General features: G+C 38.5%; 1 pseudogene across 1 annotated transcript in view; it reads right to left on the bottom strand.

Annotated features, from left to right (window-relative positions):
- The window catches only part of LOC149323503 (RAS protein activator like-3-like), a 70,311-nt pseudogene that overhangs the window by 15,288 nt on the left and 43,016 nt on the right, over positions 1 to 12,007 (bottom strand). The window contains exons 11-13 of the transcript XR_016276121.1: positions 10,420 to 10,564; positions 8,102 to 8,338; positions 384 to 585 (exon numbers count right to left, since the gene is read on the bottom strand). The product of XR_016276121.1 is annotated as an RAS protein activator like-3-like (transcript). The remainder of the gene's footprint in view (positions 1 to 383; positions 586 to 8,101; positions 8,339 to 10,419; positions 10,565 to 12,007) is intronic.

Consider the following 12,007-nt stretch of genomic DNA (forward strand, 5'->3'; position numbering starts at 1 on the left):
CGGTTTGGGTAAGGAGAAAAAATCTCACCATCTTTTTAGATAGCAGGAATATGGGACAAGCTACTGCTTACTGACTACTGACTGCAGTTACTAGCAGTTTAGAATCTTGGAAGAGAGCTATTAAACTGCCTCCAAGATTGAGTGACAGGAGTCCCATGATGGATAGAATGAGAAAGAGGGAGAGAGTTCTTATCTATTTAAGGCGGGACAGGTGAATGCAAATATATTCCAACAACTTTGCATCCCAACCATGAGGCAATGAGGTAGTCAGGAGACTGGAGTGCCATTCTAATCATGCCTTTCCTCCTTCCACCATGTATGATGTAGGCAAGCCCATCATGTGGAGGATGCCTACATAGTCAGACAGAAGCAGTTAATAGTACCTCTTCCACAGACGAGAAGATGTTGCAGAGCAGTGAGTGCAGGACAGATAACTCCAGGGCTAGGTCAATGGAGTCATCAAAGGCAACCATGTGGATGACACTGCCAGGACTTGAGATACTGCTAAGGAATGACTTCATGGTGCCCCAGTTGCGCTCCAGAAACTCATTCATGAAACCCATGTAGGTCTCCTTCTCCCCAAATCTGCACGAAAGAGAATGCCAAATTAGTATCATGCTATGGCTGAGCTTTGCGGAATCACATGTTGGCTCTGGGCACCACTGGCACTGCTGATCGAAGGAGGGAATGGTTACAAGTTCCTGCTGGTACTGTGTTCTTAAGAACAAAGAATAGAGATATTATCCGTCCTACATATTTCCCTCCAAAAATAAAGATCTCAGACTTCCGGCGGCGACGGCGGGGCAAGAGGTCACCTTTGGATAGAGGTCCTGCTGAGGCAATCACATTAGTGGGAAAGTAAAGATTTATTCCTTGCCCCCCCCCCCCAATCTTGGCAAAGGGATCGGGGTATGGGGCTCGATGGGGGTCTGGAACCATCAACAGGGGGTAGAACCAGGAGGTTCTCCGCCAAGGGGAATACAGACTACAGAGCAGCTAAGCCTGCTAATAGCAACCATTACTGCACTGAGCCTAGCCAGCTGGTTTGTTTTTTTTTAGATTTAGTTGCTTTGTTGTGTAAATGAGCTTTTGAGTCAAGCTCAACACAACCTCTCTGGACTCTTAGAAGGGACACAAAGTTCACATAAAACTAATAGACCCATTCTTTTTACCTGTTTTCATCCTCACTTGGAAAAGTGGTGAGGGGAGGAGGGAGAGAATGGGATCTACAAAGCTTTGACAAAGATACTGGATAGTGGACCTTAATAAGTTAAAAGAACCACTAGAAGATATTTAGTCTTTTTTCTTCTTTTCTTTTTAGTTAAAGAAGCGACCAAGGAGAAAAGAACTAGCCATTTATGGTTATATACCTTTTGAAACTTTTGGAAACCACTCTTTGAACAATGTAATTAGAGTAGGCTGAAAATGGCGACCGCCATATGGGACTAATACAAGATTAACACAAGGAAGGTAATGGAAGGAGGCAAGTGGTGAAGTGCTATTATTATTTTTACTTTTGAGAACACAGAGAGTACGGTACAAAAACAGAAAAGGTGAAAGCAGAATGGAATCTAAGTGTTTTGCTTTGTTTCGTTTTGTTTTGGACCATAAGATGAGGACTGAAGGGAACTTGGAAGCGTGAAGGAAAGAAGTCGGGTGCACTTGCAATTTTTCTTTTTGGACTGAAAAGTGTGAGATGAGGCGGAGAGGAGAAACAGGAGAAAAAATGTGAGACTCTGGCAATTGTTTAAAATTTGGTGCTTGATCCACAAAGACGGAAAGAGGACGGGTGGAGGACATGACTATTGAGGCCTATTCGGAATTGTTTTCAATTTGTTTTTGAACTACAAAGAGTGCAACAGAAGGAGGACGGGTGGGGGAGACAACAGTTGAGATTAGTTTGGCGTTGCTCTTAATTTGTCGGACCACAAAGTGTGCGATGGAAGGAGGACAGGTAGAGGAGATGACAGAATTGAAATTGTTGTTATCTCTTAGTTGCCTATGATTCACTAAAAGGACGCCCAAAGGAAGATGGATAGAACCAAATTATACTAAAATTGGATGGTAGTGGTGAAGTTCCTTAAAAACTTTGGCTGACTTATGAACTAGTTAGACTAATCATTTTATTGACACCACTTATGCTTATCTTTGTGTAAATTAAAAAATAGAGAGACTTGAGTAAAAAGAGATTTAATAACTGATATTTATAGAGAATTTAGATACTTTGGGGAAATCTGAAATTTTTTGTGAAATTTTGGAGAAAATTTTTTAAAATTGAAATTTGATAATATTGGGATTTTACTGGTTTGCCTCCATATTTGTTCATTTCTGTCCACTAATATATGAGATTTTTGAAGATTTAAAATTTGAATTTTTACCAAAATTTTGGACAATTCTGAAAATTGTGAAAATTTTAGCTAAAATTTCCTGTCAATGATTTTTTTGATAGCATTCATGCTTATTTCTTTACAAATCTCAATGTAGAGAGATTTGGAAATTTTGGAAAAACTAAAATTTTGGGAAATGTTCATGAAATTTCCAAAATTTTGAAAATTTGATCATTCTTTGAATGTTTGGGGTTTTGTGTTTATTCGTCTATGCTGGCCTGCTTGTACATGAGATTTAAGAAGATTTGAAATTTTCAGAGAAATTTAAGAAATCTGTTGGAAAATTTATGAAAACTTTAAAATTTTCATGGTAAACTTGAGAGATTTTTCTATTCTTTATTTTATTACTGATAAAATAAGTGAACAGTGGTGGTATAATAGTGAATTGTGTATGTGACGATAATACTTAACAAATTGATTTTTGTCAGTGTACTTACGATTGTGCAACACTCTCTTTTTACTTTTGGACTGTAAGATGGCAGCTTCTCAGAAAAAACCTTTTCAATCAAATCCTTTGCCTCAAAGGAGAGGCTCAACAGATAAGCCACCAGATCCCACACTTATTTTTAGAGGAATTTAAAAAATTTAAAGAGTAAATGCAAACAGAAATTCATCAAGAACTTAAAGCTTCAAGGAAGGAAGAAAAGGATGATATGCATCGGGAACATAATAGTTTCAGTAAAAAAAACTAGATAAAATCACAAAAGATATAGAAGGACTGCAGACAGAAACCAAAAAATTGAAAATCAAGACAGAAGAGTTAGAAAACACTACCAAAGAAATGTAAGACACACAAAAGAATGACGAGAACAAGATTTTGCTCCAAGAAATTCATTATTGAGAATGATGTTTAAAGCTGAGAGGAGTTCCAGAGACTATCAAGGAAGAGCTCCACAAAATGATTGTTTTACTATTAGCGAATTACACTGAAATATCTAGCGAAGAAATGGACTTAGCCGTTGCTCGTATTTTTCGTGTTAATTCTACTGTGGCAAGAGAAAAGAAACTTCTGCGAGACGTGGTGATATCCTTTATAAATCAAAATGGAGAGATCAAGTTATTCAGAAAAGCTACATTCAAGACTAAACATTTGAAGATTCAATTACTAAAGTCTAAAAAGATATCCCACTCAAAGTCTTGAGAAGGAGACAAGCATACAGAGTCCTGACTACAGAACTAATCAATAGGAACATTTCTTTTTCTTGGGAGAGGATTGAAGGAGTCTCGGTTTTGTATCGATAGAAGAGAATCAGAATAAATACAGTTCAAAAGGCAAAAGACTTTCTGAGAAAATTACGAAAAGAAGAAGAAAAAGGACCCCAAGATGAATTCAGAAGAATGACAAGAAGAGAAACTAGGAAAAAACAAGAAGAAGGAGAAGGAGAAACAAGTGGCAAATCCACACCAGAACTGACAGATAAAGACCAAGACAAAGACAAGGAAGAAGGAGAATTAGAAATACAGGAGACAAGAGAGAAAAGGGAAGAAAGATTCTAATTTTTTGAAGAACACTTAAGGAAACTTAAGTAACCTATATAATTTAATATAAAAATTTGAAATGACTATGAAAATTGGATCCTGGAACATAAAAGGACTGAATTCAATGTTCAAACAGAGTAATTTTTTTCATTATTTGACAAAAAACAAAACAAAAAAACTGGATGTGATATGTTTACAAGAAATAAAAATTAATCAAAAAGACATAGATTATTTGAGAAATCTGAGATTGGGTCAATGCTTTTGTTGCTGCAAACCAAAAAAGAAAGAGTGGCATAGTGATGCATATAAATGACTGACATACAGCAACTGAGGTTTGTAAAGATGACAGTGGGCACTATCTTGTTATTGAAATACAATATGACGGGGGAAAGATTTTGCTATTTTGAATCTATGCACCCCTGGAAGAAAAACAATTAAAAAAAAAATATCCGACCTGGAAAGTAAAAACTTGATATTTTTGGGTGACTTTAATGGAATGGTAGATCCAACAAAAGACAGATCATCTAATGATGATAATAATAATAATAATAATAATAATAATAATAAAAATCAGGAAACACCAAGGAAAACTCCCAGCTTTGCTTTTTGAAATGACAAAAGAATTCGACCTCATAGATGTCTGGAGTTCAACATATGGTCATATGTCCACATGACCATACATTTTTTTCTGAAACACACAAATCAACTTCCAGGATAGATATGTTTTGGATCTCAAAATCTCTATTGCCAAGGGTTAAGAAGATGGACATATTGCCGAAGTTGGTGTCAGACCATAATTTGATATTTCTGCATATAGATTTCGAAATCAAGAAATTTTCATGGCGTCTTAACGATTCTCTTCTAAACGATTTGAATTTTTCACAAAAAGTCAAACAAACCTTTAAAAATTTTTCAAAGAAAATATAAATATAGAGACATCGTATAACATTATCTGGGACACCAGTAAGGCAGTGATGAGTTGGCCTTTTAATACAAAGAGGAGTGATGGTAAAACGTAAAAAGGAAAAGGAACTGAAACAACTAGAGGCAGAGTTGCGACAAGCAGAGCTGGAGGTTAATAAGGACCCTACAAATGATCGAAAGGACAAACTATTTAAGAGACTGAGAAAACAAATGGAAACCAAAATTTCCGAAGAGGTGGAAAGGAAATTAACAAAATTATTTCGAAAAGGCGAATAAATGTGGGAAATGGCTAGCGAATAGACTACAAAAGAAAGACAAAAGATATTGTTTGTACAAGTTGCCACTGGAAATGAAATTCTCTACAAACAGAAACAAATAGAAAAAGCCTTTTGGGACTATTACACACAACTTTACAAGAAGGAAGAAATACAATTAGAAAATATACAAAATTACTTAGATCTTCAAGAAATTTAAAAAAATTCGAACAAACAAAAAGAGATATTAAATGCTGAAATAACAGAAGAAGAGGTGATAGCTGCAATACATAAACTGAAAACTGATAAGGCACCGGGTCCAGATGGATGCACTGAAACATTCTATAAAAAATTCATAGACGAAATTAAAACACCTCTCTTAAAAACTCTTAATGACATAAAAGAAAAAGGCATTCTGGAATTATGGAAAAGTGCGAATATTACAGTTATCCCCAAAGAAGGAAAAGACATTAAACATGTAACTAATTATAGGCCAATTTCCCTGCTAAATACAGACTACAAAATTTTTACGACAGTATTGGCAGACAGACTTAAATTAACATTACAGGATTATATTGAAAGAGAACAAATTGGTTTTTTATTGAAAAGACAATTAAAAGAAAATATTAGATTTGTGATGGACATATTGGAATATTATGAACGGAACAATGATCAAAAATTAGGATTGATTTTTCTAGACGCAGAAAAAGTGTTTGATAGCGTAAATTAGAATTGTATGTTTGAAATTATGCGAAGGATGGATTTAGGTGAAAACTTTGAAACATGGATAAAAAGAATATACGAAGAACAGAAAGCACAGATTATAATTAACAGAAATAAGGCAGACTTCAACACGATTTAAAAAAGAATGTGTCAAGGATGCCCATTGTCCCCTCTGCTCTTTATTTTGGTTTTGGAAGTACTGATCCACAAAATAAGAAAGAATCCCGAGATAAGAGGTACCAAAATCAAAGGATACAATTATAAGATGAAATCTTATGCGGATGATGTGGTGATTGTACTAGAAGATCCCATAACACAAGCACAATATGTGTTTAACAAGATAGAAGAATTTGGCAAGGTGGCAGGATTCAAAGTTAACCGTCAGAAAACAACACTCTTATCTAAGAACTTAACAAAAGAAGAGGCCCAAGAATTAGAAAACATTATAAATTGCCCACATCACTGTAGGCAAATCTGTGCTTAAGTCCATCTAGCAGTTCACCTACCTGGGAAGTATCATCTCCTCAGACACCAAGATTGATAAAGAGATCGATCACAGATTGGCAAAGGCATTTGGAAGGCTTCACAAAAGAGCCTGGAGTAAAAAACACCTGAGGCGAAGCACAAAAATCAGTGTGTATAGAGCCATTGTACTGTCTATTCTCCTTTATGGGTCTGAAACATGGGTCACCTATCGCCAACACCTACGACTCCTCGAACGCTTTCATCAGCGCTGTATACGCACAATTCTAAATAGACACTGGACCGACTATGTGATGAATGTTGCTGTCCTTGGGCAAGCAGGGATCACCAGCATTGAGGCCATGCTATTGAGAACACGGCTGCGTTGGGCAGGGCACATTTCTAGGATGAAGGACCATTGCCTCCCAAAAATAGTATTCTACGGTGAACTCGCCACGGGTCAGCGTAAGAGGGGTGCTCCAAAGAAGAGATACAAGGACTCCCTGAAACAACATCTCAGGCTTGGCCAAATCAATCACCTACAATGGTCCTCCCTGGCCTCGCATCAGGAGGCATGGAGACGCATTATCTATGATGCTGCAGCCTTTTTTGAAAGCTCACGCCGAACGAGTCTCGAAGAGAAACGACAATGCAGAAAGAACCACAACCCGGAAACATCACCCAAGGAGACTTTCTGCTGTGCTTTCTGCAACCGGACTTGTTTATCTCAGATTGGCCTTTTTAGTCATCAACACGCTTGTAGAAAGCACGGGATGAGTCCTTTCTGAATTTTCGTTCACGAAGTAAAGCCAGAGAGAGAGATTTCTTACAAAATAATCTTGAATAATTAAATTTCCATTGTACTGAACAAATAAACATCTCACTTGTTGTTCATTTCAGGTATTTAACTAATGGCTCTTCCAGATGTGATCAAATATGTTAATAGGATATTCTACTGCTGTTGTATAGTACTTGGGTTTTTAATATATATATTTATCCAAATGTTGTATCTGTTGTCCAGAACTTTTTTCTGTGAATTCCTAGGACAAGCTGAAACATTTCATTCTCACCCTCCAGGGCTTTGCCTTTTAATTCCAAGCCAAATCCCAAGAATATGTTCCTCCTCACTTTATTTAAATTTATTTTTAGAGTGGTGGTACTATGGTACATCAATGAAATGGTACTCTATGACTCTAAAACATTTTTTAAAAATCTAAGTCAGAAAGGAGAAAAATTACGCTCTTAGGATCACCTGAGTGAACCACACCCCAGTTTTTGAAAAATGTTTGGAAGAGCCCTACTGCAGATCCAAGAAACTGCTAAAATAGCCTCCCCTCAAACAAAATGGGATGAATGCATGTGGAAGCAACAACAGTTGGGAAAACTTGGAAAAATATAAGAAGAATATCATGAAAATTCACACTTTAGTCTGGAAGATGTGTTTTAAGCGAAATGCATAAATGCCTTTTTTAAAAATTATTTTTAAATGAAGTCATAAACATTTGAAGTATAATACTCTCTTCAATATCATGCATTCTATATGCACAGAGGAACCCATGCACACATACTGATGCCAATGCCTTAATGACCAACCTGACTTGTTCCTCAAAAATAGGGTTGCCATAATTCTCTAATATAAACCGGGACAAAATGTAGGACAAAATTTAGACCAAAATGTAGGACATTTAAAGTCCTCCATTTTTCTTAAATGTCCTACATTTTGGTCTAAATTTTGTCCTACATTTTGTCCCGGTTTATAGTAGAGAATTATGGCAACCCGACGAGTCAAAAACCAGTCTGGACTCCAGACTGGTATCAAAAGCCCATTCCAAGCTTCCCACTGAACCTCTTTTCCTGGCTCCAGTTACCTACGTGGTAAAATTTGCCAAATTCTGGATAACTTTGGCCACCAGAGTGAGGGTGCGGGAGGTGGCGTCATCTGGATATGCCTGAGTGAGTCCAAAAAGGCTGGGGGACATGATGGCTGGGCAGAGGAAGCGCAAGAAGAGGGATGCTGAAATGAGTCGCTGGCCAATACCAGGCTTGCCCCTCAGCTGGCATGCCTCCTGCCAGGCGGTGAAGACCTCACTTAGCTCAGCTGGAAAGGAGCTGCAGAGAGAAAAAACAGGATGTTAGGCTGGGAAAACAGGTCTTAAGGCAGCCATTTTGCCCTGACGGGAACTAAAGGAATACCAGGATCGGATTGGGAGTCAATACTGATCCATCAGAACCAAGTGTAAGTAGCCTGATATGCTTAAAGATTTCCTTTTGGTTGTATTCAATATTAATAGTGTGGTGTAGTGGGTTGAGCATTTGGACTTTGACTCTGGAGGCCAGGATTCGATTCCCAATGCAAACATGGAAATACACTGGGTGACCTTGGGCAAGGCACACCCTCTCAGCCTCAGAGAATAGCAATGGCAAATCTCCTGTGAACAAATCTTGCCAAGAAAAACCCAGGATAGGTTTGACTTAGGGTCGCCATAGGTCAGAAGCAACATGAAGGAACACACAAAAAAAAAATTTATAAAGTAAATGTAACTTTTATAATAAAATCAGTATGGTGTACTGGTTTGACTCATGGACTACAAGACTCATGGACTACTCTGGAGACAAGAATTTGATTCCCAGCTCAGCCATGAAACCCATTGGGTGACCTTGGGCAAGTCACATGCGATCAGCCTCATGAGAAAGCAATGGCAAACCTTCTCTGAACAAATTTTGTCGAGACAACCCCAGGAATACTGTCCCCCTGCTTTTCCTTATAAAGATAGTTCTCTTTTTCAAAGAGATAGGTGAACATACAGGAAAGGATCCTGGAATATCCTTGAGACATTTAGATTCCAACTGTACACACACATACCCTCACTGCAACTCATCTACAATTGTAGCACAGAGAGTATGAAAGCTAAGCTACATACACATTCTGGAGCTGCAAATTAATAGATCCAAGGAAAGCCTCTCTGGATACTTCACATGACTATTTGGCAGGTTGATCAACTAACATATTGATTTGCCAAATGCATGAATTAATGGTTTGAGTGTTGGAGTACAACTCTGGAGACCAGGCTCAATTCCCAGCTCAGCCATAAAATCCAGTGGGTGACTCTGGGCATGTCACACTCTCTCAGCCTCCTTGGAAGAAACTTGCCAAGAAAACCCCATGATAGGATAGCGTTAGGGTCACCATAAGTTGGAAATGATTTGAAGGCACACAACAACAACAACAACAACAAGGTAACTTGTAGGAGTTTATCACATGGAAGGGAAATGCCCAAATCCCATGGATAAATGAGGTTCAAATCCATGAATTCCCAACAAGAGTGGGATTGTTTTCAGACAATGTTGCACAACTTTGGCATTAACCCGACATTAATCAGTGCAAAAAGTGGCAAAATTACACTGCTTTTTGCGTGGATTAATGTTGGGTTAATGCCAAAGTGCCTCAACATGTCTGAAAACAATCTCACTCTTGCAGAATATTCATGGAATTTAAACCCTGTTTATCCACAGGATTAGCGTGGTTTGCCTCCCATGTGATAAATGCCATAGAAACTCTGAGATGCATGCGATCACAATATAAATTCACTGATTACTTAATCCCCTCTACTGCAGACCCTTCCTTATAATCTCCAGTAAGGGTGGGCTTCTCAACCTGCACTCTAGTGAGGGACTGGCACTCTGTACATGCTCAAAGGCCTGATACAGACAGCCAAAATAAAGCTGCTTCGAGTCACTTTGGAGGTATGGTGTTTCAATGATACATGCGTCCTAAGAGTCCAGAAGCCGCACCAAAGCCACAGTGCAGTCCTAAGGACTGGAGTGCAGCTTTAGTGCAGCTTCCGGACTCTTAGGATGCATGCATCATGTAAACATCATACCTCCAAAGTGACTCGAAGCAGCTTTATTTTGGCTGTCTGTATAGGGCCAAAGACACTCCTTTTTCCTAACATTACATGCTGAATCTGCCTGACCCATCAGAAAGCCCATATATACATTCAGGAAGTGCTGTTAACAGTTTATGTTCACAAACAGGCTGCTTACAGGCTGCTTAATTGATCTTGGAAGAGGTCTTCCTGATCCAGCAGTCTGGGAATGAGAAGGCCATCCTAGTTTCCCGATACCAAAAGAAAGCCCAGGTAGACCCAACAAGGAGAGTTCCCCCCCAGTGCCTCCGCTCAAATGCTCACTGGATAGACTCAACAATCTTCCGGAAGACTTCTTCACAGCGATGCTGGAGGCTGCTGCGATTATTCACAAGGTCACACGAGGCACATTTGCTGGGGTCCACCTCACAGCTATCATCCAGACAGCATGGCTGGGCAACAATGTCACCTGTAACACAAACACACACACACACACACACAAACATAGCTAGGCTATGTCAAGGTATCCATAAATTGCAGCATGGTCCACAATTCAGTGGTAGATCAAGGAGATTTCTAACAGAACTCAGAAAATATGTATTTATTTAGGATGCTAGCTCCAAAAATAATTTGCTTAGCATGGGAAGTAGACAGTTAAAGCCTAGTCTTTCAGGGAGCAGGAAGTAACTGATTGAGAGTAATTCTGAAGATGGGAATGAACAGACAAAATGGTTTAAAAGATAATCACTCAAAGAGGTCTTGCTATTAAGTCAATATAGAAAAGACTTTGAGCCTTGCTGCATTAAAAACAAACCCAGCAGACAAAGAGAGCGCCTTTATTTGTCTGTCTCTGGCCTGTTACAGACAGCCAAAATAAAGCTGCTTCAAGTCACAGTGGAGGTATGGTGTTTCAATGATGCATGCGTCCTAAGAGTCCAGAAGCCACACCAAAGCCACGCTCCAGTCCTTAGGGCTGGAGTGTGGCTTTGGTGCAACTTCTGGACTCTTAGGACGCATGCATCATTGAAATACCATACCTCCACTAGCAGCTTTATTTTGGCTGTCTGTAACAGGCCTCTGGATGACATCGAAGCAGTTTTGTTCTGTTCCAGTTGTAAAAGCATGGGAGAGAGAGGTAAAAACATCCCTTTTGCCAAATAGATTTTTCCAACTTGGCAAAAGGGACACTTTTACAACCCTCTACCACACTTTTAAAACTGGAGGAGAATGGATCTTAAGCTGGAAGGCATTACCAATAAAAAGACTCAATTGGACAAAATTTTCTTGGGGAATAACAAAGGAACAATTTTGAAAATATATAAAATGTTGTTAAAATTAGACAATGAACAGGAAATAATTAAACCATACATGATAAAGCTGGGCCCAAAACATTGGACATCTAATTCAACTACAAAAATGGGAACGAGCCTGGGGCCCAGACTTAAAATTTATTTTAAACATGGATATTAAAGAAAAATTTTTATAAAATGGCTCACAGATGATATTTGGCACCTGCGAGACTAGGGAAGATAAACAAAAAAGGAGATCCAGATTGCTGGAAATGTGGTACTAACACAGGCACCTTTTTCTACCTGTGGTGGACTTCCCTGCAAGCAAAACGCTTCTGGTCACAGATTCATAGAACAATACAAGCAATATTTGAAATACAGATCAAACTATAACCAGAATTATTCCTTCTTAATATAGTGGAAGGTAAAGAATTATGGACAGGATTCTTTACTTAATATCCGCTGCGCGAATTACCTACATGAAAGGTTTGAAAATGGGGACTGTACCATCACTGGAAGAATGGAAACTGAAAGTGTTAGATACAATGGCCATGGACAGATTTACCCACCTTCTTAGAGACAAACCGAGACTTGGAAAGAAGAATGGAATCCAATATTAAATA

The sequence above is a fragment of the Sceloporus occidentalis genome, unplaced genomic scaffold (assembly GCF_023333645.1).
Source record: "Sceloporus occidentalis isolate IW3139 unplaced genomic scaffold, rSceOcc1.0.p SCAF_1, whole genome shotgun sequence".
NCBI lineage: Eukaryota > Metazoa > Chordata > Lepidosauria > Squamata > Phrynosomatidae > Sceloporus > Sceloporus occidentalis.